This window comes from Anomaloglossus baeobatrachus, chromosome 9, assembly GCF_048569485.1.
Source record: "Anomaloglossus baeobatrachus isolate aAnoBae1 chromosome 9, aAnoBae1.hap1, whole genome shotgun sequence".
Taxonomy (NCBI): domain Eukaryota; kingdom Metazoa; phylum Chordata; class Amphibia; order Anura; family Aromobatidae; genus Anomaloglossus; species Anomaloglossus baeobatrachus.
Genome location: NC_134361.1, coordinates 46,609,318 through 46,636,429, shown reverse-complemented (window position 1 = coordinate 46,636,429; position 27,112 = coordinate 46,609,318). Strand labels below are relative to the sequence as shown.

General features: G+C 45.6%; 1 protein-coding gene across 1 annotated transcript in view; it reads right to left on the bottom strand.

Moving 5' to 3' along the window:
* LOC142250435 (leucine-rich repeat and fibronectin type III domain-containing protein 1-like protein) overlaps window positions 1-27,112 on the bottom strand; it is a 750,715-nt gene that overhangs the window by 262,927 nt on the left and 460,676 nt on the right. The window contains exon 3 of the mRNA XM_075322606.1: window positions 5,184-5,234. The gene's annotated coding sequence lies outside the window, so the exon portion shown is untranslated. The remainder of the gene's footprint in view (window positions 1-5,183; window positions 5,235-27,112) is intronic.

Genomic DNA, 27,112 nt, shown 5'->3' with positions numbered 1-27,112 from the left:
AAAACGAAGAAAAAGCTTCAAAATACAAACAAGATAAAGAAAAACCCATCGGTAAACACATATCAAAATAAAACTTTCCTTCAAAACAAAACCCTAAAGAATTAAAACCTGAAGGATTCACTGGCAACAAACGAAATGCCGCTTTAATATCTGCCTTTGCCAATAAAGCATTCCTACCGAAACGTCTGAGCAATTCTACCGCCATATCGAAAGACGCGTATTTTACAGACGTACTAGCAGTATCAATCTCGTCGTTTAAAGACCCGCCCGCCGGGTATGACAGGTGATGAATAAGTCTAAAACTACCTTTCTCTTTTTTGGGCACTAATCCTAATGGGGAGACTCTAAAATTAGCGAACGGAGGAGCACTAAACGGCCCAGCAACTCTGCCAGCCTCAACCTCTTTTCAATTTTTTCTTTCGCAATATGAGGAAGCTCCTTAACCGAAGCCAAATTTTCGAACATACAACAACCTAAACCCTTAAATTCTGGTACAAAAAATCCCTCTGTGAAACCATTCAGCACTAAATCACGCTTCACCTTGTCTGGGAAAAGGTCGAGCCATGGACGCATTTTTTCCACCCTCACTGGCGTCAACGCTTTTACTAAGTTGTTCCTTAAGTGAAGCTCCTTGGGCACTGGTTTGGGCAATCTTTTTAAAGCACTTAGCCATGGGATGTGTTCCCCCGCAAAATGAGCACTCATGTCGAAATCGACAATTGTTTAACCATTTACATGTCGTCTCATTATACGCGAAACACACCCCTTTTTTCAAACCCTGAGAATTATGTTTAACCGGATTATTTCTTTGTGGGAGCATCAGATTCAACCAGAGCCCTACATCTTTAACCCCCCATTTAATGTGTGAATGAACCGCCATCTTTTGTCTGAACGATTCATCATAGATCAACCATGCTGTGCCACCAAAATTGCGGTAGGCTTCCAGTATGATGTCCACATGTTGAAATAAACCGCTACACCATTCAGACCTTTTTTCCCCTAGAACAGCAGCATAAATCGAAAAAGCCTGGATCCAGTTGTTAAATGATTTAAAAGGCTTTTTCTTGTCATCAGCCTCCTGTTTATCATCCCTCTTATCCGACCTATGCTGCTGTTCCCTACCTATTGGTAACAATGTAAATAAATCAATAAACTCGCCATTCCAGATTTTTTCCTTAACAGAAGCGCTCAAATGGAAGCCAAGCGGCGATAAGTCACATGTGATTGCCTCCTTAAGGAAAGAGTCAGGAATGCCCTGAGTTCTAGTACTATTCAAGGAGTTCACTACAGATAACTCCTGACTATTACCCTTTAAAATATCCACTAATGTTTTAAACACCACATCTTTTAAATTATTAGGGAAAATGTTCTGCACAGGGAAAGGGGTAGTAGGCATCTCACCCCTCCTGCCGTCCTGTTCCTGAAGACTTGCATCCGACCCGTCATCGCTGGACCCAGTCCCAGAAGCCGACCGATCCTCTTCAGGGCAACACCGACCTCCGCGCTCCTCTTCATGCCCCGCCGCTGGAGCAGGCGTACCGCCTACCCAAGCCCTGAGTGCCGCCGCTGCCCTAGAGCTGCTCTTTTGCTTGGGCAGCGGCTGAACACTCCGGCCTTTGCTGCGCCCCCGTTCCCTGGGCGCCGCCATCTTCTTCCTGTTGATCGCGTCAGCTGACTCGCCGCGACTTCCTGTCGCGGTCGCTCCGGTCCCGGATTGATGACGCTGCTGCTCTCGCGATGACGCCCCTCGAGACTTGACACCCGACGTCTTCTTCCGCTCCACAGCACTCCTCCGCGATGGCGCTGTCGGCGGTGAGTATGCTTCTTTTCTTCTCCTTTTCCTCCGCTGCGTCTTCTCCGCCGACTCCTCCGCTGCCGACTCAGGATTCACGACCGGCGGCGACTCCGCCGGCCGCTCCGCTTCAGCTGGCTCCAACGATGCCGACGGATCAGCGGCTTTCAGGCAAGATCTCAGCCATTCCTCGCCGCCTCGCTCTCCGGCTCTTCTCAACAGCTGCTGCAGGAGGTCTTCCATGAGGTATTTCTTCAATCTTCATCAGCTGGACTGCCAGCTGACCGGTTAGTCACTCATATATATACCGAAAATCTCCCGCACAAAAACACTAACCACCAATCATATTAAAGTAAAAAAGGCGCGCAACAGCTGGTTCAAACCAGTTTCCTCAGCTGTCCGCGTTACATCACCTCACTTCACCCTTATCTAATAAGTTAACTCTTCCTTTACCAGCTTCAACCTCGCTGATCTTTTTCTCTGCCTGTGCAACCATGGCAACCCCTCGATATTGGCTATGGGGTTTTTTCATTATACGTACTGTGGGACTATTGTAGAGTGAGAGGGCTACTGTGGGGGCCGTTTTGCTGTGTGGGGACAATAATACTGTGTGAGGACTACCTCAAGGCTTTCATGCTATATATAGTGGAGCTGTGGGCTCATCATATTATATAAAGGAGCTGTGGGCCCATTATATTGTGTATAGGGGAGCTGTGGGCCCATCACACTCTGTAAAGGGGAGATGTGTGGTAGATTACACAGTGTATGGGGAAGCTGTGGACCCATCATACTGTATAAAGGGGAGCTGTGGGCCCATCATACTGTGTATAGGGGAGCTGTGGGCCCATCATCCTGTGTTTAGGGGAGCTGTGGGGCATCATACTCTGTATAGGGGAGCTGTGGGCCCAATCTACTGTGTATAGGGAAGCAGTGGGCCCTTCATACTGTGTATAGGGGAGCTGTGGGCCCTTCATACTGTTTATAGGGAAGATGTTGGCCCATCATATTGTGTTTAGGGGAGCTGTGGGGCCATTATACTGTGTATAGGGGAACCAAAGGCCCATAATACTGTGTATAGGGGAGCTGTTGGCCCATAATACTGTGTATAGGGGAGCTGTGGGTCATTATACTGTGTATAGGGGAACCAAAGGCCCATAATACTGTGTATAGTGGACATTTGGGCCATTATACTTGTGTATAATGTTGGCCCATCATACGGTGTTTAGGGGAGCTGTGGGCCATTATACTGTGTATAGGGGAGCTATGGGAACATCAAACTGTGTATAGGGGAGCTGTACTTGGGGCAGCTCAGGGGACATTATTAGATGTTAAGTGGACCCTCAAGAAGCATTATCTACTACTATATTTTCCCAGTATGACGAAAATATGGCTGTTTGTCTTAGTATAGAGATTTATTTTCACTAACAATAACAGCATGGCCATCTTCCCCTGTAATCACAATTAGGGGTTGGCACCATTGTTCTAAACATGATTACCTGGTTAGGGCCCTAATTATATCATTTGCCCCTCCCCCACCCCCAACTGACCCACTAGCTGGGCCTCCGGTATAAGGATTTACAGCATATGGAGTTGCTAAACATCTCCCCATCTGTGCTCCACTACTCTGTACTGAAGGGATTTTGCAGATAAATTATAAAATTCACTAAATGCAAATCCGGCGCTCATTATCAGATAAAGACCTCCCGCTTGTCCTGCACGTTCACATCAAGGCTCATGGCCACTTAATTATCCTTGTAATTTGCTACAGAAAATCAATCTATGTCCAGATTTACATGTTTCTTGATTGTAGTAGTCTGCTATAGATGATTCTGACAATGGGGGCTCCATGTCCTCTGCTACAATCGAGCGATGGCCGCGCATGCGCACTCTTGTTCTATTCACGGTCTATTGGCCATCTTCATGATTCTTATTTACCCTCTTCAGATTTCGTGAATGACCCCCAGTGATTATACATTTTTCAACTTCCCGGTTGATAGGTGATATTGTTCATTCACCCCCCATTAGAAGACTTTGCACCTAGTTTCTCCATGCATCAAAAAGATGAAGTGACAACACAGAATAATAAGGTAAAGGGGGGCTGGATCAGATTGGGGTTATCTTTTTGGGTACCAAATGAACAAAGCTCTATGTCTGACGATAGGGAATGAGACAATCTTGTAACAGCCAATTAGAATTGGTGCAAATTGATTTGAAGGACCCGGTCCATCGGTCACGTCGTTAATCGGCCCACTGGCCAGTAACTTGGAGAACTGCCTCCTATCTGATGGCATATGTGGCTTCTCCTTTCATTAGTCCTCCAGTGCGACGTCACGTGTCTCTCAAATTGTCCCTCCAGTGAGGAAGGAGACAAACTCTAGCGCCACCTATTGGAAGTAGCAATCCTAAAAGTCAAAAGTGGCTTTTTAAACAAGCCTTTTCATAACACTTAGGATTTATGCCAAATCAGAATCCCAATTTGCAGCCACGGTGTTTCGGGGTGATTGCCCCTCATCAGTGCAAAGTATGGGGTATCTGAACTGTCTGTCACCCTACAAAAATTATATTGGGCCAGGCCGACTATTCCAAAGGGATGCCATAAGGTACGAGTCCGTTCTCAGGACCGTAGATTACTGACGTGGCCAATGGATCAGTTCTAGAGAATCGATCGCACATTCTCTGAGGCAAACAAAACTTCAGTAGTCTTTCAAGTCATGGCACCCACCTATGTTAGGCAAAAATGTGATTTTATTCTCTAATAGCAAGTTCTTACATGCCCATACACAATAGGTTTTTAACGCATAGAAAGGCTTCAGTTTAGTGTAGTTTCCCAGTAAATGAGATACGTCTTGACGTGGCTACTGGGCAGATATAGAAATGGCCATTTTTGTATGCTAAATATCTCAATTTTTCCTAGATTTCCTTTAGCAGTAATGCATATCTATATTCTTGCATTCATGGTTTGCATGATTTAGCATTTCAAGGTGCAACTGTCTTTTTTATTATTATTGTCATGTTCAGTTTTGCACCTGTTCAGACTGCATTTTGGGAGTGCCGTTAGTCTTTTTGTCTAGATTATGGAGTCATGCCCTCTAGCTGTGCACCCCTACCCCATTATCCACAGGTGATTTTATTCTATAGTAGTAAGTTCCTACATGCTTATACACATGGAGGTTTGTAACCCAGAGAGATGCTTCAGTTTAGTGTAGTTTTCCAGTATAAGAGCTATGCCTTGACATGGCTACTGGGCAGATATAGAAATGGCCATTTTTGTATACTAAATATCTCAATTTTTCCCTAGATTTCCTTTACCAGTACTGCATATCTATATTATTGCATTCATTGCTTGCATGCTTGCATTTCAGAGTGCAACTGTCTTTTTTTTGTTACCTACCTGTATTGCGCAGTTCTTTGAACACTTGTTCGCTCAGCTATGCAGTGGTGCCTGGTGAACAAGAAAGAATAACATGATATAGTTAAAAAGACAAACAAATATACAATAAAATACAGAGACCATCAAAATTTCACCGAATTTTTGTCCAACCTCAAGATATGTCATAACTGTATGATACATGTGGGACCAGCGCAAACACCTGCATCTCAACAATGCGGCCATATGTGGTGCCGATGACAGAGATGTGGTGGCGCTTGCGCCTCTCTCTATTCATTCCTTTGTAAACTCCAAAAATTGAAAAGCAAATTGCTTGTGATGGGATCCCATTCACTATTTTCCAAAGGATAGAACCTAGTCTATGATTCGTTTATGGCATAGTGTCATGGTCTTCGCTGCCTGAGAGTTTTTGTAAGGTTCAGGTCACACACTTTAAACGGACTTAGTTTCTTTTGGCACACGAGGAGGCTAGGCAGCTCAGCTGTTCTTACTGATGTCCACTTCCGGCCGGGCTAAAAGCCCCCTGCTTCCATCAGGGGGTGCCGGTTATTCAGAACAATTCTGGAGCTGGGCTCGGAGGTGGATGGACTTGCTACTGCTGTTGTCTGTGCTTTGTTGTGGGGAAGTGTTACCCTGTGTTGGTACTTTCCCTTTTCCCTTCCTGATACCTGTACACCGCCGTGTGTTTTCCCTGTGGTGTGTGAGTTGTTATTACCCCCTCTTGTGTTCTTTGTATAGGGGGGGGGGGGGTTTGGGGTTCTCCGTGCTAGTTTGTTCCCTTGGGAGGTGGGTGTCGTGGGGATATTAGCATCAGGGCAAGGACAGGAGAAAGGGAGAGGCTGGTGGCTCAGACCTTGATACCTTCAAGCGTAATTCTGGGATGAGGGTTAGCCCAGGGTACCTCCCCAGCTTGAGGGTAAGTGACAGGGCCCCCATTCCACTCACTCCCCCAATCCCGTCACACCAGCATGACACATATGCAGTGACATAGGTGAGAAATAGATGAGAATACTCTTATTGTAAAAGTGGAGTACACTTAAGTGCCTATCTATGGGTACTGATTGATGCCATCCCATGATTCCCAACTTTGGGCCACTCTCCGATTTCCGATTTTGAATCACAATATTCCCCCAGTCGTAAAGCGCATATATGGCCCCTCTATGGGTACTGATTTGAAAGAAAGAAGGGCAGTGTGATCCTTCATGGCACTCGCCATGCCATTTTTTTTTGTTAGTAGAGTAGTGTAGGTTGGTTCCCACTAGGGATCCTCAACTGGGGCAACTCAGCTGTGAAATAAGACTTTTATCCACAAAAAACATATTGTATTTGTGAATGTATTAGTATTTACAGGTATTGTGCAGTAAACCAAGGTTATCATCTATCCGCAGAATAGGTGATAACCTGCTGATCGGTGGGGGTCTCAATGCTGGGACATGCACCGATCAATAGATAGTGGAACTTTTGCCCCCATTACATAATAGTGCAGCAGGTCGGAACTCCATTCGTTCTCTATGGGGCTGTCGGAAAAAGTTGTAAGCAACATTTGGCAAATGATTGAACGACGGTCAAGCGTACCCACTGCCGCTTCATTCTAACAGGGATAGAAGTTCTCCGTTCTGCTGATTGTTGTAGGTCCTAACTGTCGGACCCCCACCAATCAACAAAATGTCATTTGCTCTGGCACTGTTGTGGTTGGCTTGGCACCTCACTCAGTATGCAACTCTTTCTACTGCTTGTGCCAGTGGCCCATCTTAAAGGGGTTGACCACTACTTTTACATTGATGGCCTTTCCTTAGGATAGGTCATCAATGTCAGATCAGCCAGAGTCAGACACCCCCTACCCCCGCCAATCTACTGTTCTTGATCCCAGCGGCAGCAGCAGGTACCTGGAAATGCTCAGTCTCGGAGCTGCTCCGTTTTTTGACAGGGGCTGTGGCCGGGTACTGCACATCCTCCTTCCTTTCAGATCAATAGGAGCCGGATGTGCAGTACCCGGCCGTTACCACTAGCAGAAAACGGAGCAGTTCTGGAACTGAGCAATTCCGTCTGCCTGCTACCGCCGCCGGCACGAGAACAAGTGATCGGCGGGGGTGCGGGGTGGCGGACCCCGGCCGATCAGACATTAATGACCTATCCGACGCATAGGTCGTCAATGTAAAACTAGGGGACAACTTCTTTAAGACTAGGAGCACTTGCCCAAGTAGCCCTGTTAGCTACACCCCTCTAAAATATTTGAACCTAATCAGCATTTCCCATACGCCTTATACACCAGGAAAGTATTTAAATATTCAATCATTTGGAAAAAATTTTTTTGCTCCCAATTTTTTAGTAAACTTTTTGAAAATTGAAAAAACTGAAGCAAAAACGCTTTTTACTTATCAGATCAGTGAGAAACTAAAACACATTTTATTAGAATCACAGCTTAACTGCCCCGGGTCAAACAGTACGGAAAAGCCGTAATACTGCTAACAGAGACAAATTGTAGGCAAAGAGTAAATTTGTACATTTCCTTTCATTAAAGTGCATTAAAATCCACTGTATCACCCCAATTATACGGTATTAAGCAGATACAAATGGCACAGGCAAAGCTAACAGGTTCTGCAGGCATCAGATGAATGTGCCGCTTGGCTAAAACTCAGAATAATTTAACGGGAGAGCCTGATGTGCGGAAATGAATGACTATGTGGTTACTACTGGACATGGCAATTTCACAAATAGGAGTTAAATGTGTTCCAGACTAGACGTGGTTACTCTCTCTTTATTCGTCTTTCCCCAACAAACTGGATTGTAGCCTTCATTGAAAGTCTCGGCTTACAAGTTTTGAAGTTGTATAACTATGTGATGACCCAGAAATATATAGGTGTACACATCATAACAATGGTTATATTAGGTCTGGTGTTATTAAATCAATTTAAAATGAAAATACCCTTTAAGGAGAACCAGTCACTCTCAAAAAATACTTATTTTTTTTATCTAATGTAAATGTCGCTGTTCTCCTGAATCCGGTGTTGTTTTTCTTTTGTTCCTGAGCCTCTCCATTCCTAAGATACGGCATCTTTTTCCCCATATGTAAATCGAGCTTGGTTATCTAAGTGGGAGGAGCCTATATTTTTTCTCTGTGGGAGTGTTCTTGAGGACGACGCCCATTTAGTAACAAAACAAAGGAAAAGAGAAGGCCATATCTCAGGAACGGAAAGTCACAGGAACAAAAGAAAAATCACGCCGGATTCAGGAGAACAGCGGTAATTACACCAAGTTAACAAACAAATTACCTCTTTATATAAATCTAATCAGCGCCTGAGCCCACTGTACATGTACGTCAGAATTTGGGAAGGGTCGTTTGTTCCTCTGAACTGGAGGAAAGTCACCTGTTCCACCGTGTTATTGTGGATCGAGAAGGTTAACAACATTATGCATATGGAGGACCTGACATCTTCGATCCATGACACTTACGGGACGTTCTGAGCCACCTGGTACTATTGACTTGATTTTCAACAGACAGACGAATTCAAGGAGGCACTGAGATAAACAGAAAGTGATACCCTAGAGAGGGAACCTGTCAGCACTTTTTTGGCCTATAAGCTGCAGCCACCACCACCGGGGTCTTATATATAGCATTCTTATATAGCCAGGAGTATAACATAAAAAACACTTTATAATACTTACCTAATGGTCGCGCGGTGGGACTAATGAGCGTCTCCGTTCTCCGGTGTGGGCGCCTCCCCTTTCAGCCATCTTCGTCCTCTTTCTGATGCCTGGGTGCATGACGCATCTACGTCATACACACTCGCCGGTCCTGCGCAGGCGCACTACAATACTTTGATCTGCCCTGCTCAGGACCTGAATGTCGGCGAGTGTGGATGACGTTGGACCCGCCATGCACCGCAGCTAGAGAAGGAGATCAATGATGGCCAAAAGATGCGGCACTGGGAACCGGACAACGGAGATGCCCATTAGGCCCACCGCGCAACCGTTAGGTGAGTATTATAAAGTGTTTTTTATGTTATACCCCCGACCTGGGCTGTTATATACAGCATGTTAAAATGCTGTATATAAGAGCCCGGTGGTGGTGGCCGTAGCTTATAGTCCAAAAAAGTGGTGACAGGTTCCCTTTAAGGATGAAGGTGTGTGAAGGTACAACCCTTGCGCACCCCCTTTCCTCCCTTCACTGCCCCCCCTTTTCTCTCATTACTGCCCCTCCCCCCTTCCCCTCTCCCTTATCCTCTTTCTTTGCTTTTCCTCTTCCTCTAGTTCGTTCTTTCTTTGCTCCTTCGCTATCTCTCTATCTCTTTTCCACGATTTTTCCTTTCTTACTCTCTCTCCTTCGGTTGGGCTGTTTTGTCTTCCAACCGTTGGGGGCTGGGGATTTATAAAGCACTCTCATATTCCGCAGCACTTTGTTGTTCAGAAGATACTTGTACAAACAATATTGGACGTACAGAGGAACACAAAACTCAACAATTCAAACACAAGGAGTGACTGATCCATAATCAGAAAAACATAGCTGTCATCTCACAAAAACAGCACCACACTTGTCTACAGGCCATGTGTGGTACTGCAACTCAGACATATTTATTTAAATTGATCCGGACATAAGCTATAAACAGATGCGATGCTTTTTTTGGACAAACGCCGCCATTTTCTCTAATTCTGGACAACCGGATTAGAAATTAAAGGGCTTTTAAAGAAAAGATTAAGACTGCTGTCAAAAAATATACTACCAGAATGACTTATTTTTATGGAAAGGTGCAAAACGTATCAAAAACCATGGATGCAAGATGCAAGTAGCAACCTAAACTGGAGCAATATTGTATTTGTTGCCCTATAATAATTCTTCATTGATGTGGGATGTAGACACGAAGTGTTCTCCACCAGATCAGGCCAGGACACTACGCGACTTCAGAGAGGCACCGGTTCTGCGATTCTCAAAGTAGCTGGGAATTAAGAAGCTCTTGAGAACAAGCAATATAACCAATGAAGAGGAGTGCGGATAGGAGATTCTATCAAACAGGATTACTGTAATTCCGCAATTTCCCAAATGTATTAAGGGCTATTTTGGCTGCTGAAGTACGGATGATTTTTGTTATATTTTTCGCATATGGTAGATTTTTAGAAAAACCTACAAATTGCTTTAACAAAATGGAAAATAAATAATAATAATAATAATAATAAAATTGCTAGGTCCACTCAGATACTGCAGAATAAAATACAAATACCATACTTTTCGCTTTATAAGACGCATCTGATTATAAGATGCACCCCAAATATAGAGAAAAAGAAAAAGAAAAAAATGGGGTCCGTCTTATAATCCAATGCTGTCTTACCAGAGGGGGGGCAGCAGCAGTGGTGGAGTCGGGTCACAGGAGGCAGGGGTAGTGGTAGAGAAGGGGAATGCTGTGGGCGGTGCAACGGGTGTCCCAGTTGCTAAATCGGGGCACTGTGAGGCAGGAGGAGCATCTAGAAGCTTCAAAGAAATGGCGCTCGGAGTCGGTGTGTGGGCAGATGGAGCTCTCGGCTCAATGGCAAGCTGAGATCTCATCTGTGCATGCGCCAGTGTGGCGCCCCTGAGGCTTCCGTCGCCACAGAGATATTGCACCTCAGCCAAAGGTGTGGTATCCCATCCCGGGTAAGAATGGGGTCAACTACCATTTCACAGACCAAATTTGCACACACCAATTGGTAGGCAAACACCAGGTCAGGGATAGTGGCAGCAACCCCCAAAGATGTTTAGCTCATGGGGCCGTAAGTCCCATTCATTGGTCCCAATGGTGTGGGTGGGGCCTAGCCAGTGGGTGTGTGGGAGGAGGCAAAAAGAGTGAGTGGAAAAAGGGACTAGGAAGTTCAAGTTTAGTCACTCTGTCAGGCAGTGAGTGAGGAGTGAGGAGGTGGGCTGTCTGGAAAGGACAGCAGATAGAGAAGGCAGAGACAGAAGGAGGTTCCCAGTGGAGATCCTGGGGTCTTGCTAGGCCCAGGTGACACCGAAAGAAGAAGAGATTCCAGGGTCACGGAAGGGCAATTGTCCCGTGACCTGTTCCACTAGAAACATCGGGTGGAGGGATCAGGCTGCAAATCAGGGATGGTCCCTAGACTGAGGGAAGAAAGACCTTTCCTTAAAGTGAAACCGAAGGCCTGGGAGATCGTTGCAGGCACCCGGGGCCACAACCCGCCACAGATCACCGGTGAAGGGGGCAAGATACGACTGAGGTCAGCCACCTTTGTACAGGCCCTGTGGTGGAGGCGCAAGACAATCCAAAAACAGTTGAGCGCTGGGAGACAGCCAGAGAAAGGACACATAGAGAGGTGAACCGGGACTGACCCTTGACCTATTCGGGATCGACAGAGGTCCCTGACAGCGGATCCTGGCATTCCGTGGGTAACCGGTTAACTGCAGCACTGAGACTGAACAGCGAGTAAAACATCTTAACTGCAAGCCCTGTGTCGTCTGGTTTATCCTGCACCTCGTCCACAAACACAATAGACTTTACCAAGCACCAAAGGTTGCCCCGGGGTATCCGCTCTACCTGTGGAGAGCAAGAAACACCTCAGCTGCCATAACATCAACCCCGGAGGTCCCTTCCAGCAGCTGCGGCTCTATAGCTGCAAATTACCACAGGAAGCGTCACGAATATTCATATAAACATTATCATCATCTCCCCAATACCGCCACATTTTGTATTGACTCCGCCAGGGTCATGGAATCTGGCCCCGCCACCGCTGACTACCCCGGACTAGTCCGGCCCGACACAGAGTCACCTAAGGCCCTGGGGTGGGCGAGTCACCACCTCCGGGCACCATTTTCCTTAAGTCTGCTGCAGGGAATCAATGGGCTAGAGGCGGCGCGTGCGCAGATGAGATCTTGAGCCGAGCGCTCCATTTGCACATTCGCCGACTCCGGGCGCCATTATTTGAAGCCCGCACCGCCAACAATGGCCCCTGCCTCACTGTCCGCAGCACTTCACCCAGCACTGAGCCCGCAGCACAATCTACCGCCCGCAGTAAGCCTGCAGCACAGCCCGCCGCCCGCAGTAAGTCCGGTGCACAGCCCCCGTGGTCCAGAGCATTTACTATGCCTTCTGTGACCCCTTCTCCACCTCCCCCGATAAGCTACATTCGGATTTTAAGACGCACCCCTCATTTTCCTTCCAAATTTTGGGGAGGAAAAGTGTGTCTTATAATACGAAAAATACGGTAATTACAAAACCAATTTACTATATTGTAAGTGAATTATTCTATATTTATTTTATTCATTCACTTCTATAGCAACATTAATTCCACAGCGCTTTACAGATGTGATTATTAAATGAATCATATTGTGAACTCCCTGATGGCGATAAACCTATCGACATTGTGTCAGAAAAGATGGCGCATAGTATTTTGCAATATTCCATAAATACTAGATGTTAATTTGAAGGCGTACCCTATGGTTATTTGAGTATTTGGTTGCAAAAATTTCTGCACCATTTCTGCATCAGTTGGAAGGAAATTCAGTGCAAAAAAGCAAGTTTTTCCGATGTTTTTGCTGCGCTTTTTTTGCATGTGTTTTTTTTTGCTTTTAATAGTGAAAAATGCAGGCAAAACCGCTGACGGAATTGACATGGAGCAGATGGTTTTCTGCACCAAATCTGCAAGGAAAAGAAACTCAACATGTGCAGACACGTCAGATTTCTCATTGACTTTGCTATCATAAGGATTTTCTTGCAGTTTTTGTGACAAAATTGCACTCAAAAACGCGATAAAAACGCACTGTGTGCACACAGCATAAAGTTAATTAAATGCCACTTGGTAGAGTAAGGTTATATGCGCACGTTGAGTATTTGGTTGCAGAAATCTCTGCACCATATCCTCATCTCTTGGCAGGAAAAAAACTCTTTTTTTTGCTGCGATCCGGTTCATTTTTTATCGTTTTTTTGCCTGCATTTTTCATGCATTCTAGGGTAGAAAAATGCTGCAAAAATGCTAAAAACATTTCTGCACCAAATGTGCAAGGAAAAAAAAAAGCATCGTGTGCTCAAGACTTCAGTATTCTCATTGACTTTGCTGGCATAAGGATTTGCATGCAATTTTGCGACAAAACTGAACTAAAAAAAAATGCATCAAAAAGCGTGATAAAATCACACTGTGTGCACACAGCCTAAAGGTTCATTTGAGACATATCATTAAAGGTGATGTCTGATGAAGACAGCCTCTTTTGAGATTAAAACTATCCTCCAAGGGGTCCGGCTTAAAAAAAATCTCTGGTGATGCAGAAAAGCTCACACTAGACATGTTTCCTGAGGCGGACTCTGCAGGTGAGATGGAGTATTACATTCTTGTCCGTTGCCCTCCACTGTTGCTCATAGAGCAAGGACCTAAAATATTTATGTCATCAATATAACTTACCCAGGGGGTTTGTTGTTGGAGACTCATAGGGAGGTATATAGGTATTCAATAAAAAAACACACCCAATTGCCAAATTTAGCTATTTTTAGGGGAACTGAAGCTTCTCATGCGTCTGTATTGACGCTTGTCTCCTAATAAAAATGACATGTTTATTTGCTGATGTTTCAATGTGACATTCATGAAGAATCTAGCATAGAAGTCACATGCAAATCAGGCTGGAAGAGCACTTAGGGTGTTCCTAAGCAATTCTTTCTTCAAGTGCACCGACACGCCCACAGTGCACTTTCAGCATGATTTGCATATGGTTTCTCCGCTAGATTTTTCAATAACAAAACATCTGATCTCTACAGAAAAGGTATCATCTTTATTGGGAGATAGTCACCTCTACAGTCATATAAGCAATTCTGGATGTAAAAGTGTGCTGACTGGATCTCTTTAATAAATTTCCCTGCATTAAACAGAAAGGATCCTGGATTTCCTACTTTGCTTTTCTGTGTATTCCATGGGAGCCACCCCAAAAATAAGACGTACCCTGAAAATAACCCTAGTATGATTTTTGGGCCTTTTTTTAGTAAGCTTAAAAAATAAACCCTACTCCAAAAATAAGCCCTAGTTGCGGTTCTATAAGGATGTGTCCAAGCAGCTAAAAAAATTAAAGAATACAGCAGGATTCTAGTCTTCATCAAAGAAAGCAGACACCCCCAAAAGAAAGCAAACATCTTACCCCCAAAAAATAAATCACACTCAGCAGACCCCAAACAATTGTAGTTGGCAAGTAGAGATGGTGGATGGGCTCTCACACAGAGATCTGTGTCGCTGTTCCAGCTGTATTGCACTGCAGCTCTCACACACAGATCAGGTACCAGTATCACTCCGCGTGAGTGATACTGCTTCTGCTGCGCCCAGGGATATGGGGTATTCGGTCCCTGGCGGTGTAAATCTTGGGAATGTCATGGTGGTGGCCGTTGTCCATTTCCATGCCCTGGGACTTTTTTGTAATGGGGGTGTATTTACAGGGGATTTGATTAATGTTCACACGTGACGCCACTTGCGGTGTTGCTGCTATGTGGATGGAGCCGCCGCTGCACAATGTCCACTACTGGGGCTAGTGTTAATGGCAGCCTGGATGTTAGACCCTCCGCAAGCAGGGCCAGGCCCCAGAGGGTAGGTGTAATGACGGGTGTCAGGAGACGGTAGTCCACACAAGGAGTTTAGTGCAACTGGTTCTTTACTCACTTTCTAGAGGTAACTGGTCACCCGAGGCCGGCTGCTTTCTCCGTAGGGTCCCCTTTGTCTCAGTGCCAGTGTAGTAATCTGGTACCTTCTTCCCCTGCACCTGTCTCTGGTTGGTGGTCCCTGTCGCGTAGAGCAACTGGGGGTCTCCCTCCGGTGGTGTTTCTTTCCACTGCTATCCGTATGACAGTAACATGAACCCTGTGGGGATGGAGTCCCTGGTCCTGTCCTCAGCTCTTTCTTTGTTATTGAGTCTCGGATTTTTAGGGTCAGCTAGGTCCTTAATGGTCCCCTCGCTGTGCAGGTGTTAACAGGTCAGCTTGGAGCTTTTACCTGTCGTAGGGACTTATACCCCGTTGGTGCATAGTTCCGGGTCAACTAGTGGACTGGACTGGCTCCACCTCTAGGCGGCCATCCATTGGTCCAACCCTAGCTTTGCACCAATATAAGGGGGAATGTTGGGGAAAAACTGTTTTTTTGTGTGTTACCGACACTGGTATTCCGGGGGCCCTAGGGGGTAGGCCCTGCATCCTGATGAGGATGTAGAACCTTGTAGCACCCTGATGGCTTCAGGAGCACTACACTTCCAGTCACCAGGGAGAGCCAAACACTGTAAAACACAGGGGAAATTACAGCAACGCAGATTTGTATGTGAGAGCCCATTCACTTGCCAGGTCTAATTGTTTGGTGGTCTGGTAAGTGCAATTCTTTTAGGGGGTGTCTGATTTCTTTTGGGGGTAAACTTAGCAGCACATAGAGAATAATATATTTAAGCAGGTAATTTACACTTTTGTAAATATGGTCTATACCCTCCATTATAGGATGGGTTCTGCACCACGAGAACAGCGGATCAGATAAGAAAATGTGCATCTGATCAGTAATAGGATTAACACAAGATGTAGATATTCTGGAATGTGATGACAGGATTAGATTTGAAAAAATGTGGATTTTTTTTTTCAAGAATAAATGTGGATTGTTGTTCATGGGAAAATAGAAGACCTCCCCTGAAAATAAGCCCTAGCGCATCCTCCGGCGCAAAAATAATATTTAGATCATGTCTGATTTTTGGGGAAGCACAGTATATATTGTGTATCCCGGAGAGTAGTTTACGTACTGTGGATTGCATCTATAATGTGTTACACTGTTATTAGAGATCCGGAGCTGCCCTGTGTGATCGCACTGCCCGGAGGAGCTCAAAGCTCAGATAATGCCTGTTATTAAGGAATTTACGAGAAGATAAACATCTGCTTTAAGATTAGGCAGCCGAGTGGAACTGTGGACTTAATTGACTGTAAAATAAAATCGTTTATTATAGCTTGTGTACTAACAAAGATGTTACATTTGCGGTAATCTGTCGCCATGTAGGGAAAAGTATACGCTCGCTGGATTATTATACATTATTGTTTGTAACAAAATGCTGAAACAACACAAAAGCGCAACACACAATAACAAGCTAGCTGCATACACCCGCGAGGAGACGGGGAGCGCGACGCCTACGGAACAGGGTGAGGCCGGAAAATAGACAAACAATGAGTATAAGAATGTAACTGTAACGCCTGCCTGGAAACACAGACGCAGACGGGTTGTAATGGACAGGCTAGAGGAAAGCCGCTAACAAGGCAGGACCCTGTGAACCCTGAAACCCTTTAACCCCTATACAGGGATTTGGAATTACACAGGGCCCTGGAGATCACTACCTGTGGAATGCTGCAGTCCAATGAGAGTTAGAGTAGTCGTCAGGCAGGGTCGAACCGGGAAATGCAGAACAGGGACAAAATCAGGCAGACAAGGACGTAATCAGAAAACAATGCAGAGGTCAAATCCGGACAGTGAGGTACAAAAACGGCAGGCAGGAGGGTAGTCAATGTGCAGGCAGGGGTCAACACAGGGATCAATAGACAGGACAGAACAGGAACCAGACACAAGCAGGAATATAGAACTATCTCTGGCAGTGACCAGCAGACAGGGGGGGGAATAAGACGAGTGTGGGGTATTCCCAGTGGCTGTAGCTGAATGGTGGTAACATCAGCTGGAAGACACACATCACCTACAGTCAGCCAGTGGTACTGCAGATCCCAGAAAACCCAGCGTAGTGGATGAGCCGAGCCTGCGCCCACCAGAGCCACTAGCACCGACTCCTCTCCTATCACCAGCACTATCCACAGCAGGAACATGGCGCCGCCTGGTGATCGAAGCAGAAGTCACAGGAGCGGACTCTGGTAGGGACGTGACAGTAACGTATGGAAGTTATGCTAACCACAAACAGTGTGATGCTGCATGCACAAGTCCAAATTATAGACCCATGGGTACTGTATTCTCTTCTAGAACTTATTTAATATTAGAGGCACATTGATCCAGTTAGTGTAGTGATTAATGGATTTTCATCCGAAGGACACTTAAGGCTACTTTACACGCTGCGATATCGGTACCGATATCGCTAGCGTGGGTATCCGCCCCCATCTGTTGTGCGACACGGGCAAATCACTGCCCGTGCCGCACAACATCGCCCAGACATGTCACACATAGTTACCTGCCCGGCGACGTCGCTGTGACCGGCGAACCGCCTCCTTTCTAAGGGGGCGGTTCGTTCAGCGTCACAGCGACATCACAGCTGTGTCACTGAACCGCCGCCCAATAGAAGCGGAGGGGCGGAAATGAGCGAGATGAACATCCCGCCCACCTCCTTCCTTCCGCATAGCGGCCGGGAGGCAGGTAAGGAGAGGTTCCTCATTCCTGCGGTGTCACACGGAGCGATGTGTGCTGCCGCAGGAACGAGGAACAACTTCGTTACTGCTGCAGTAAAGATTTTTGAGAATGGACCCCCATGTCACCGATGAGCGATTTTGCACGTTTTTGTGACGATGCAAAATCGCTCATCGGTGTCGCACGCAACGGCATCGCTAATGCGGCCGGATGTGCGTCACCAATTCCGTGACCCCAACGAGTTCGCATTAGCGATGTCGTAGCGTGTAAAGCCCCCTTTACTCTCTATCAACACAGCTGAGATTAGAGTATACAGCAGCTATAGACTTATACAGTTAAGGGACTATCATTAGCAGCCAGCTTTTTCCTGTAATTCTGTAATCCCCCATGATGTGATGATGCAGAAAATGGTTGCTCTATGTCCAAAGTAAAACAGTTAAGCGGGCTTTACACACTGCGATATCGATAGCAAGCGTACCTGCCCCCGTCGGTTGTGCGTCACGGGCAAATCGCTTACACCCGTAACACGTACTCACCTGCCTAGCGACGTTGCTGTGGCCGGCGAACCGCCTCCTTTCTAAGGGGGAGGTTCTTTTGGCATCACAGCGTCGTCACTAAGCGGCCACCCAATAGAAGTGGAGGGGTGGAGATGAGCGGGCCGAACGTCCCGCCCACCTTCTTCCTTCCTCATTGCGGGCGGCCGCAGGTACGTTGATGTTCCTCATTCCTGCGGTGTCACACATAGCGATGTGTGCTGCTGCAGGAACGACAAACAAATTGCTTCCTGCAACAGCAACGATAATCGGGATAGGAACGACGTGTGAACGATCAACAATATGGTGAGTATTTTTGATCGTTAACGGTCGTTCCTGCATTTCACACGCAACTACGTCGCTAACGAGGCCGGATGTGTGTCACGAATTCCGTGACCCCAATGACATCTTGTTAGCGATGTCGTTGCGTGTAAAGCCCGCTTTATAAGGAATCTGTCATTAGGGTTTTGCCACCTAATCTGAGTGCAGCATAATGTAGGGGCAGAAATCCTTATTCCAGTGATGTGTCATTTACTGGGCTGCTTAGTGTAGTTTTGATAAAATCAATGTTTAATCAGCAGGAGATTATCATGGGTCTCTGTCTCTACATTATGGTGCTCTCAGATTAGATGGCAAAAACCTGGTGACAGATTCCCTTTAACCTACTGGCTTTTATGGCATATGCACAAAAAAATGGAACCACCCCTTTCATGCTGTTTCTGTATCTGCTTTATTTTGGAACATTTGGTTCTTTTTTTAACTTTTATTATACTTTTGTAATTTTTTACATTTCTTTAGAGATTTTTTTTACATTTTATTTGCTTTTTACATGATATCTGTTCACATGTCAAAGTATTAACTTGGATACCTGCATTTATGTGATATATACAGCATGTGACATGTTATCACTGACTTGTGCCATGGTTGGATTTTTTGACCAATATCTCAATGGATGTGACATCATGTCATGTCCTCACCGGAGTCTGCTCCTGCGACTTCTGCTTCAGTCACCAGGCGCCGTCGTATTCCCACCATGGACGGTACTGGTGATAGGAGAGGAGTCGGTGCCAGTGGCTCTTGTGGGCACAGGCTTCTCTCATCCACTAAGCTGGGTTTCCCTGGGACCTGCAATACCACTGGCTGACTGTAGGTGGCGTGTGTCTTCCAGCTGAAGTTACCACCATTCAGCTACAGCCAATGGGAAGGCACCACACCCTCCTAAATTCCTCTCCTGTCTGCTGGTCACTGCCAGATATAGTTTGGTATTCCTGCTACTCTCTGGTTCTCCCTGCTCTGTATATTTGCTTCCCATGTTTTGACCTCTGTCTGCCCTCTGACTACTCTCCTACCTACCGTTTTTGTATCTCATTGTCATCTTCGGTTTTGACCCCTGTCTGTTCTTTGACTACTCTCCTGCCTGCTGTTTTTGTATCTCACTGTCATCTTCGGTTTAGACCTCTGTCTGATTTCCTGACTACGCCCTTGTCTGCTGATTTTGTCCCTTTTCTGTATCTTTTAGTTTGACCCTGCCTGATGACTACTCTTCTTGGACTCAGCCTTCCACAGGCAGCAATCTTTGGGGCCCTGTGTAATTCCAAATCCCTGTATAGGGGTTAAAGTGTTTCAGGGTACTCAGAATCCTGCTTAATGAGCGGCTTTCCTCTATCCTGTCCGTATCAGCCATCCTGAGACTGTGGTTCCAGGCAGGTATCACATATCACAGCTTATGGAACCTACGGTCAGGCCACTGAGATACAAAGAATCTTTTTGTTAAATGGAATCCATCACCAGGTTTTTGCTATGTAATCAGAGACCAACATGCTGTAGGGAAAGAAATCCTGATTTCAGTGGTGTACTACTTAGCCTGTTCAGACCCCAAAGACAAATCAAGCCTCCCAAGCAATGAAGACAGACACAAGTGTATAAACTAAACATGTTTAATGGAGAAAAAACACAAGAACTTTCATCTTTTCTTTGTGGATGGGGTCAGTCACAGCTTGAGAACTAAGGCACAAAGTGGCCTGGTAAACATAAGTGCGAATCGAAGTGCTGGACCGGACATCGGCGCACGTATTTCTTCAAACTACCATATAAGACTGCTGCTGTGACTAAAGGCCCTGTCACACACAGAGATAAATCTGCGGCAGATCTGTGGTTGCAGTGAAATTGTGGACAATCAGTGCCAGGTTTGTGGCTGTGTACAAATGGAACAATATGTCCCTGATTTCACTGCAACCACAGATCTGCCAAAGATTTATCTCTGTGTGTGACGGGGCCTTTACTGAAGAATAGGAAGGGAGGGTGGGATACACACTCCGGGTCCCACAAGGAGAAGAGACCAGAAGAAAGATGCACAGGGGTTTATAACAGGGCGAAGTAGGCAGAGGGAGCAAGGGGAGGGTAAAAAGGAGGGGCATTGCATGGGACATATGACTGTTGAAGTGGGCATGGCAATCAAGGGCCATCCAGGTAAAGCCTAAGGTGCCCCATAGTCAGCAGCTGTGATAAAGTCACAGTTTTCACTGCGACAGAACTAGCAGAGCTCAGAATGATGAGGTTTGTATAACTCCACCCAGACCACTGTTGGCAGCTTTTTGTGTACACTATATATTGACAAAAAGCCGCTAGTCAGTGGTGTGGGCAGGGCTGGACTAGGAGGCACCAGACACCGAGTCCTGTAATGATAATCTCCTGCTGATTCCCTTTAAGATAAAGGTCGTACAAAATAATGGAAACACCTAACGTTTTGGCATCATAATCTTCGAACATGTTATACACATGCAAACCGTGACATATGTTAATGTTTTGTAGTTGATTATTTGTGTTGTGTGATATGTGTATGTAAATTAACTGTCTGTTTTGCAGAATTGTAAGAACATTGATGAGACCCTGATACTAATGGCAGACCTCTCGGATTTTCAGAGGCCAAATTGTTGGTGCTCGTATGGCAGGCGCTAGTGTAATAGAAAGTGCCCGGATGCTTGGCGCGTCAAGAGATCCTGTCTCCAAAGTAATGACTGCGTTTGAAAGAGAAGGAAAAACGTCCGCAGCAAAGCACAGGTCCGGCCGAAAGTCGAAGTTGACTGAGAGAGACCGTCGGACTCTAAAGCGAATTGTGAGAGAGAATCGCAAGACCACGGCTCCGAAAATCACTGCTGAGCTCAATGAACACCTACAGAACCCAGTTTCCACGAAAACTGTTCGTCGGGAGCTGCACAAATTTGGATTCCACGGAAGAGCTGCAACTAGACAAATGTGTCCAAGCGTTTAGAGTGGTATAGAAACCTCCAGAATTGGTCCCTCGAGCAGTGGAAACATGTGATATTATCAGACGAATCATCGTTTACCCTATTTCCGACCTACGGCCGAGTGTACGTTTGGAGACAGCCGAAAGAAGCTTTCCATCCAGACTGCCTTCTCCCAACCGGAAAACATGGCGGAGGTTCTGTGATGATCTGGGGTGCTATTTTGTGAAGATCCGCTGGGCCAATGATATCCCTTCATGGAAGAATTAACAGCCGAGATTATTTAGGCATTTTGGGCGACCAAGTGCATCCCATGGTTCAAGCACTGTTCCCGGAGGGGAACGCCATCTTTCAGGATGATAATTCACCAATTCATAGAGTTAGAATCGTTACAGCATGGCACGAGGAACAGTCTAATGAAGTTGAGCATCTCATCTGGCCACACAATCCCAAGACCTCAACATTATTGAACATTTATGATCCATTTTAGAGATTCAAGTTAGACGTTGATTTCCGCCACCATCGTCCCTCAAAGAACTGGAGGGCTAAAATTCCTTTGGAAACAATTCACACCTTGTATGAGTCCAAACCTCGGAGAATTGAGGCTGTAATCGCCGCAAAAGGTGGACCTACACCATATTATACTAACTTTTGTTGATGTTTCCTGGTGTTTCCATTATTTTGTCCAACCCCTGAACCTCTCCCCCCAAATTCCAATTTCTGCCGCCAAGGTCAAGAAAACGAAAAGCCCTAAATTTACCATCATCAAGGGGAAATATAAGACAGGTAAATGAAAATGATGGTAGCACAATTTAATGAGAATTTCCACTAGCTGGACTACGCTTTGAGTTACTGGATGTGCTTTATGCCTAATTATAATACATAAGGTTCATTGCTCACACCAGGACTGTCAGAGGCGGATAACATTATTTATCCAACGCGCGGTATTTTTTTCTCCTTCTCAGCACAACTGGAAGAACTTACTGTTTTTTACATCTTACCTCCCATCACATCTTATTACGTCCAGGACGAAGCTTAATTTGTCCTCCAGTGGAAACCAAGATGCGGTTTTGATCAAGGTCGATAACACAGCGATGAGGATTGGGACCCAACTTCCCCTGGATGAGGAAGAACAGCGAATAACTCTAATTTGACTTTTCGTATCCAATTCTACTGATTTCCACGGAGAAAAGCCATGACAGGGGCTACGTCTAGTCTGGTAGCCACTTCATGTGCATGACTGGCAAATAGGTGTAATAAAGGGCTTCACCGGAAATAGAAAAAAATACATAGTTAAAAGAAATGTCACTATAAATCATCGCAAAAATGACTTTTGCCACCTAAGCGTGATTTGGTCTTCACGGATGATCACAACAGTGTATAAAGATGGCCGATGTCTTGTTACACTGACGGAAACCTGTCCCGGAATATTAATAGGACTGGTGCCTATGAGCAGGGGGTACCCCATCCCTATTTTAATTATTTGTATTCTGGAGCAAAAATTAAATAAATTATTATTATAATATTATGGTGTTGCTTATTATAATACTATGTCTACTCTTGGCAAAATTTAAAGACTCCTCTTTTCCTGAGTTTCTAACTTATGTTTTTGGGAGTTGTTGCCCATTTGTTCAATATGAGATCTGTGGGTGGTCCTTGTCTTTTTTATCTCCAGTATTAGGTCAGATACAGATGGTGGACAGCAGTGTGAGCAGTTTCTTGTTACCTCAGAACCCTGGTATCTATGGTATTAGATCAGATAGAAAAGGTGGACAGCAGTGTGAGCAGTCTCTTCCAGTATTTGATCAAAATATCCATTAGAGCAATGTTGCCCAGCTCCAAGTCTCAAAAGCCACCAACAGGTCATGCTTTCAGGATTTCCTTATTATTGCCCAGGTGATAATTCCATACCCTGTGTAATACTACGGTAAGAATGAAAATATTATCTGTTGGTGGCTCTTGAGGACTGGAGTTCGAGAACACTGATCGAATGGAGATTTTGATCAAATAGTGGAAGACGCTGCTCACACTGCTGTCCACACTTTCTATCGGATATAATACTGGAGATGCCAGGGGTACTGAGGTAACAAGTGACTGCTCACACTGCTGTTCACCCTGTCTATCTGATATAATACTGGAGATATCAAGGTACTGAGGTAACAAGAGGCTGCTCACTCTGCTGTCCACCTTCTCTACCTGACTTAATACTGGAGATATCAGGAGGGATGAAGCAAGAAGAGGCTGCTTACATTGCTGTCCAGCCTATCTGATTTAATACTAGAGATATCAGGGTACTGAGGTAACAAGAGACTGCTTACACTGCTGTCCACCCTGTTTATTTGATCTAATACTGGAGATATCAGGGTACTGAGGTAGCAAGAGACTTCTTACACTGCTGTCCACCCTGACTTTCTGATCTAATACTGGAGATTTCAAGAGTGATGAAGTACGAAAAGGCTGCTTACACTGCTGTCCATCTGGCCTGTCTGATCTAATACAGGAGATACCAGGGTACTGCAGTAAGGGGCTCCTCACACTGCTGTTCAAACTGTGTCTAATATAATACTAGAGATTGCACAGGTCCTGAAGTAAAAAGAAGCTGCTCACACTTTTGTGCACCCAATCTTTCTGATCTAACACTGGAGATATTAGTGATGCTGAGAAAAGAATAGGCCATTGACACTGCAGTCTACTTTGTCAATTTGATCTAATACCAGAGATACCACTCTATTTAGGTAAGAAAAGGCTGCTTACACTTCTGTCCATCCTATCTATTTGATCTAATACTAGAGATACCAGGAGAGATGAAGAACAGGCTGCTCACATTACTGTCCACCCTGTTTGTCTGATCTAATACTGCAGATACCAGGAGTGCTGAAGTAAGAAGATGCTGCTCACACTGCTGTACACCCTGTAAATCTGATCTAATAATGAAAATACCAGGAGTGCTTAGATAAGAAGAGGCTGCTCGCACTGCTGTCCACCCTGTCTACCGGATTTACCACTGGAGGTAAAGGTGTTGAGGTGGTAAGATGATGCTCACATTGATGTCCATCCTGCCTATCAGATCTAATACTGGAGATAGTAGTAGTTATAAATTAAGAAGCAGCTGCCTATACTACTGTCTGCACTGTTGGTCTGATCTAATACTGGGGATAGCAGGGGTGCTGAGGTAAGAAGAAGCTGCTCACACCGCTGTCCGCCCTGTCTATCATTATATATATATATATATAATATATAAAAGAACAGCTGGACAGGGCAGACACCAGTGTGTGCAGCTGCTTCTTAGTTTATCACTCCTAGTATCTCCAGTATTAGATCAGATAAACAGGGTGGACAGCAGTGTGAGCAGCCTCTTCTTACTTCAGCACTCTCAGTATTAGATCAGCTAGACAGGGCAGACAGCAGTGTGTTCAGACGCTTTTTAACTTATCACTCCTAGTATCTTCAGCATTAGATTAGATAGACAGCAGTGTGAGTAGCCTCTTCTTACCTCGGCACCTTTGTAATCTCCAGTGGTAAATCGGATACACAGGGAAGACAGCAGTGTGAGCAGCCTCTTCTTACTTCAGCGCTCTCAGTATCCCCAGTATTAGATCAGACCGATAGGGCAAACAGCAGTGTGAACAGTCACTTCTTAACAGACACACACACACACACAGACACACAGAGACACGCACGTATATATGCTTTAATTTATCTCCAAGTGACAGTAGCTGAGTTTCTGAGTTTCTTACTTCTCATGTATAAATTATTTCTTCTTGCAGACCCTGTAAGGATACTTCGCACACACAATAAATGATAAAATGTTCAATTTCTTCTACCCAGAACTATTTTCTCCATTGGTCATAACTATTTCCTGATTACTTTGTTTTGCACCCAACTAATGAATGGGCCCTTTTCTGGCAAATATTCTGAGATAAAGAAACAAAAAGAAGTAATTACAGCCAAATTCCAGTATATGAAAAAAGCTCTGTAAGACCAGTGACATATTGATTAAGTAATGAAATAATCCTGGCAGAAATACATTTACATAAAATCAGTGACACCTCAATTAACTAGATTGAGAGTCCTTTGCGGGAGAAACGCTGCCGCACGGAAGAGGACGAAATTGTTTTTTTTCTAACAATTTTATTAATTTACTGACACCCAATATTTATTTACTGACACCAGGTAATTTCTACTGGCATCATAAAGGAGAATTAGAAGTAATTAAATAATCGGGAGAGAACAATGGGTCTCATGGAAAGAAAGAAAAAAGGGGAGGAAACAACAATGCACGTTAGCAATTCCAATGTGTTGTGTTTTACGGTCAATCGCACCGTTTTAGACATCATTAGCCACCAAATGTGAAACATATTAGGATCGGGGTAAAGGTTAATTTGCAGAACAGAGAGTTTATACACATTATATACCGTACATGGGCACAACAATGGCTTTACGGTACAGCAGTCAGGCATGTAGAAATTTAAGAGGATTGGTCATCAATCCCGACTCCACGCTCTCTGTGTCAGTAAATACTTAGGTTCCTTAAGAAATAGCAATTGTTGGACCTCATTTTGTTAAACTCTACATAATGCCGTTCCTCTGTTATCCCCGGTGGAAATGCACTTAAGGGGGCTTTACACGCAGTGATATCGCTAGCGAGCGTACCCGCCGCTGTCGTTTGTGCGTCACGGGCAAATCGCTGTCCATGGCGCACAATATCGTTAGGAGCCGTCACACGTACTTACCTGCCTAGCGACGTCGCTGTGGCCGGCGAACCGCCTCCTTTCTAAGGGGGCAGTTGGTGCGGCATCACATCGGCGTCACTAAGCGGCCGCCCAATAGAAGCAGAGGGGCGGAGATGAGCGGCCGTAACATCCCACCCAACCCCTTCCTTCCTTCCTCATTGCCGGCGGCCGCAGGTAAGCTGTAGTTTGTCATTCCCGAGGTGTCACACGTAGCGATGTGTGCTGCCTCAGGAACGATGAACAACCTGCGTGCTCAACAATCAATAATTTTTTGAAAAGGAACGACGTGTCAACGATGGACGATTTGGTGAGTATGTTTCATCGCTAACGGTCGCTCGTTGGTGTCACACGCAACGACGTTGCCAACGATGCCGGATGTGCGTCATGGAATCCGTGACCCCGGCGATATATCGTTAGATAAGTCGTTGCGTGTAACGGGGCCTTAATGCAGGCGTCACACGGGACGATCTATCGTGCGATCGCATGAGCGATCGTACCCGCCCCCGTTGCTTGTGCGTCACGGGCAATTAGTTGCCCATGGCGCACAAAGTCGTTAAATCGCCGCCACACGTACTTACCTGCTGAGCGACGTCACTGTGGGCGGCGAACATACACTTCCTGAAGGGGGTGGGACGTTCGGCGTCACAGCGACGTCCCACAGCGGCCGGCCAATAGAAGCGGAGGGGCGGAGATGAGTGGGACGTTAACATCCCGCCCACCTCCTTCCTTCCGAAAAGCCGGCGGGAGCCGCGGGACGCAGGTAAGCTGTGTTCATCGTTCCCGGGGTGTCACACGGAGCGATGTGTGCTGCCCCAGGGACGATGAACAATCGGCGCAAAGAAAAATAAATGACTTTTTAAAAATAAACGGTGTCAACGATACACGATTTGCGAACGTTCTGCGTCGCTCGTAGGTGTCACACGGGACGACGTCGTAAACAATGCCGGATGTGCGTCACGAAAACCTGACGACATATCGCACAATAGATCGTCTCGTGTGACGCTCGCATGACAGGTATATATCTGTCATGGAGTAGGTGGAGATGTGTTAAACGCGAGTAGTGTTGGCCGGCGGGCCACCGCCGACTACGACACACAAGATGAGGT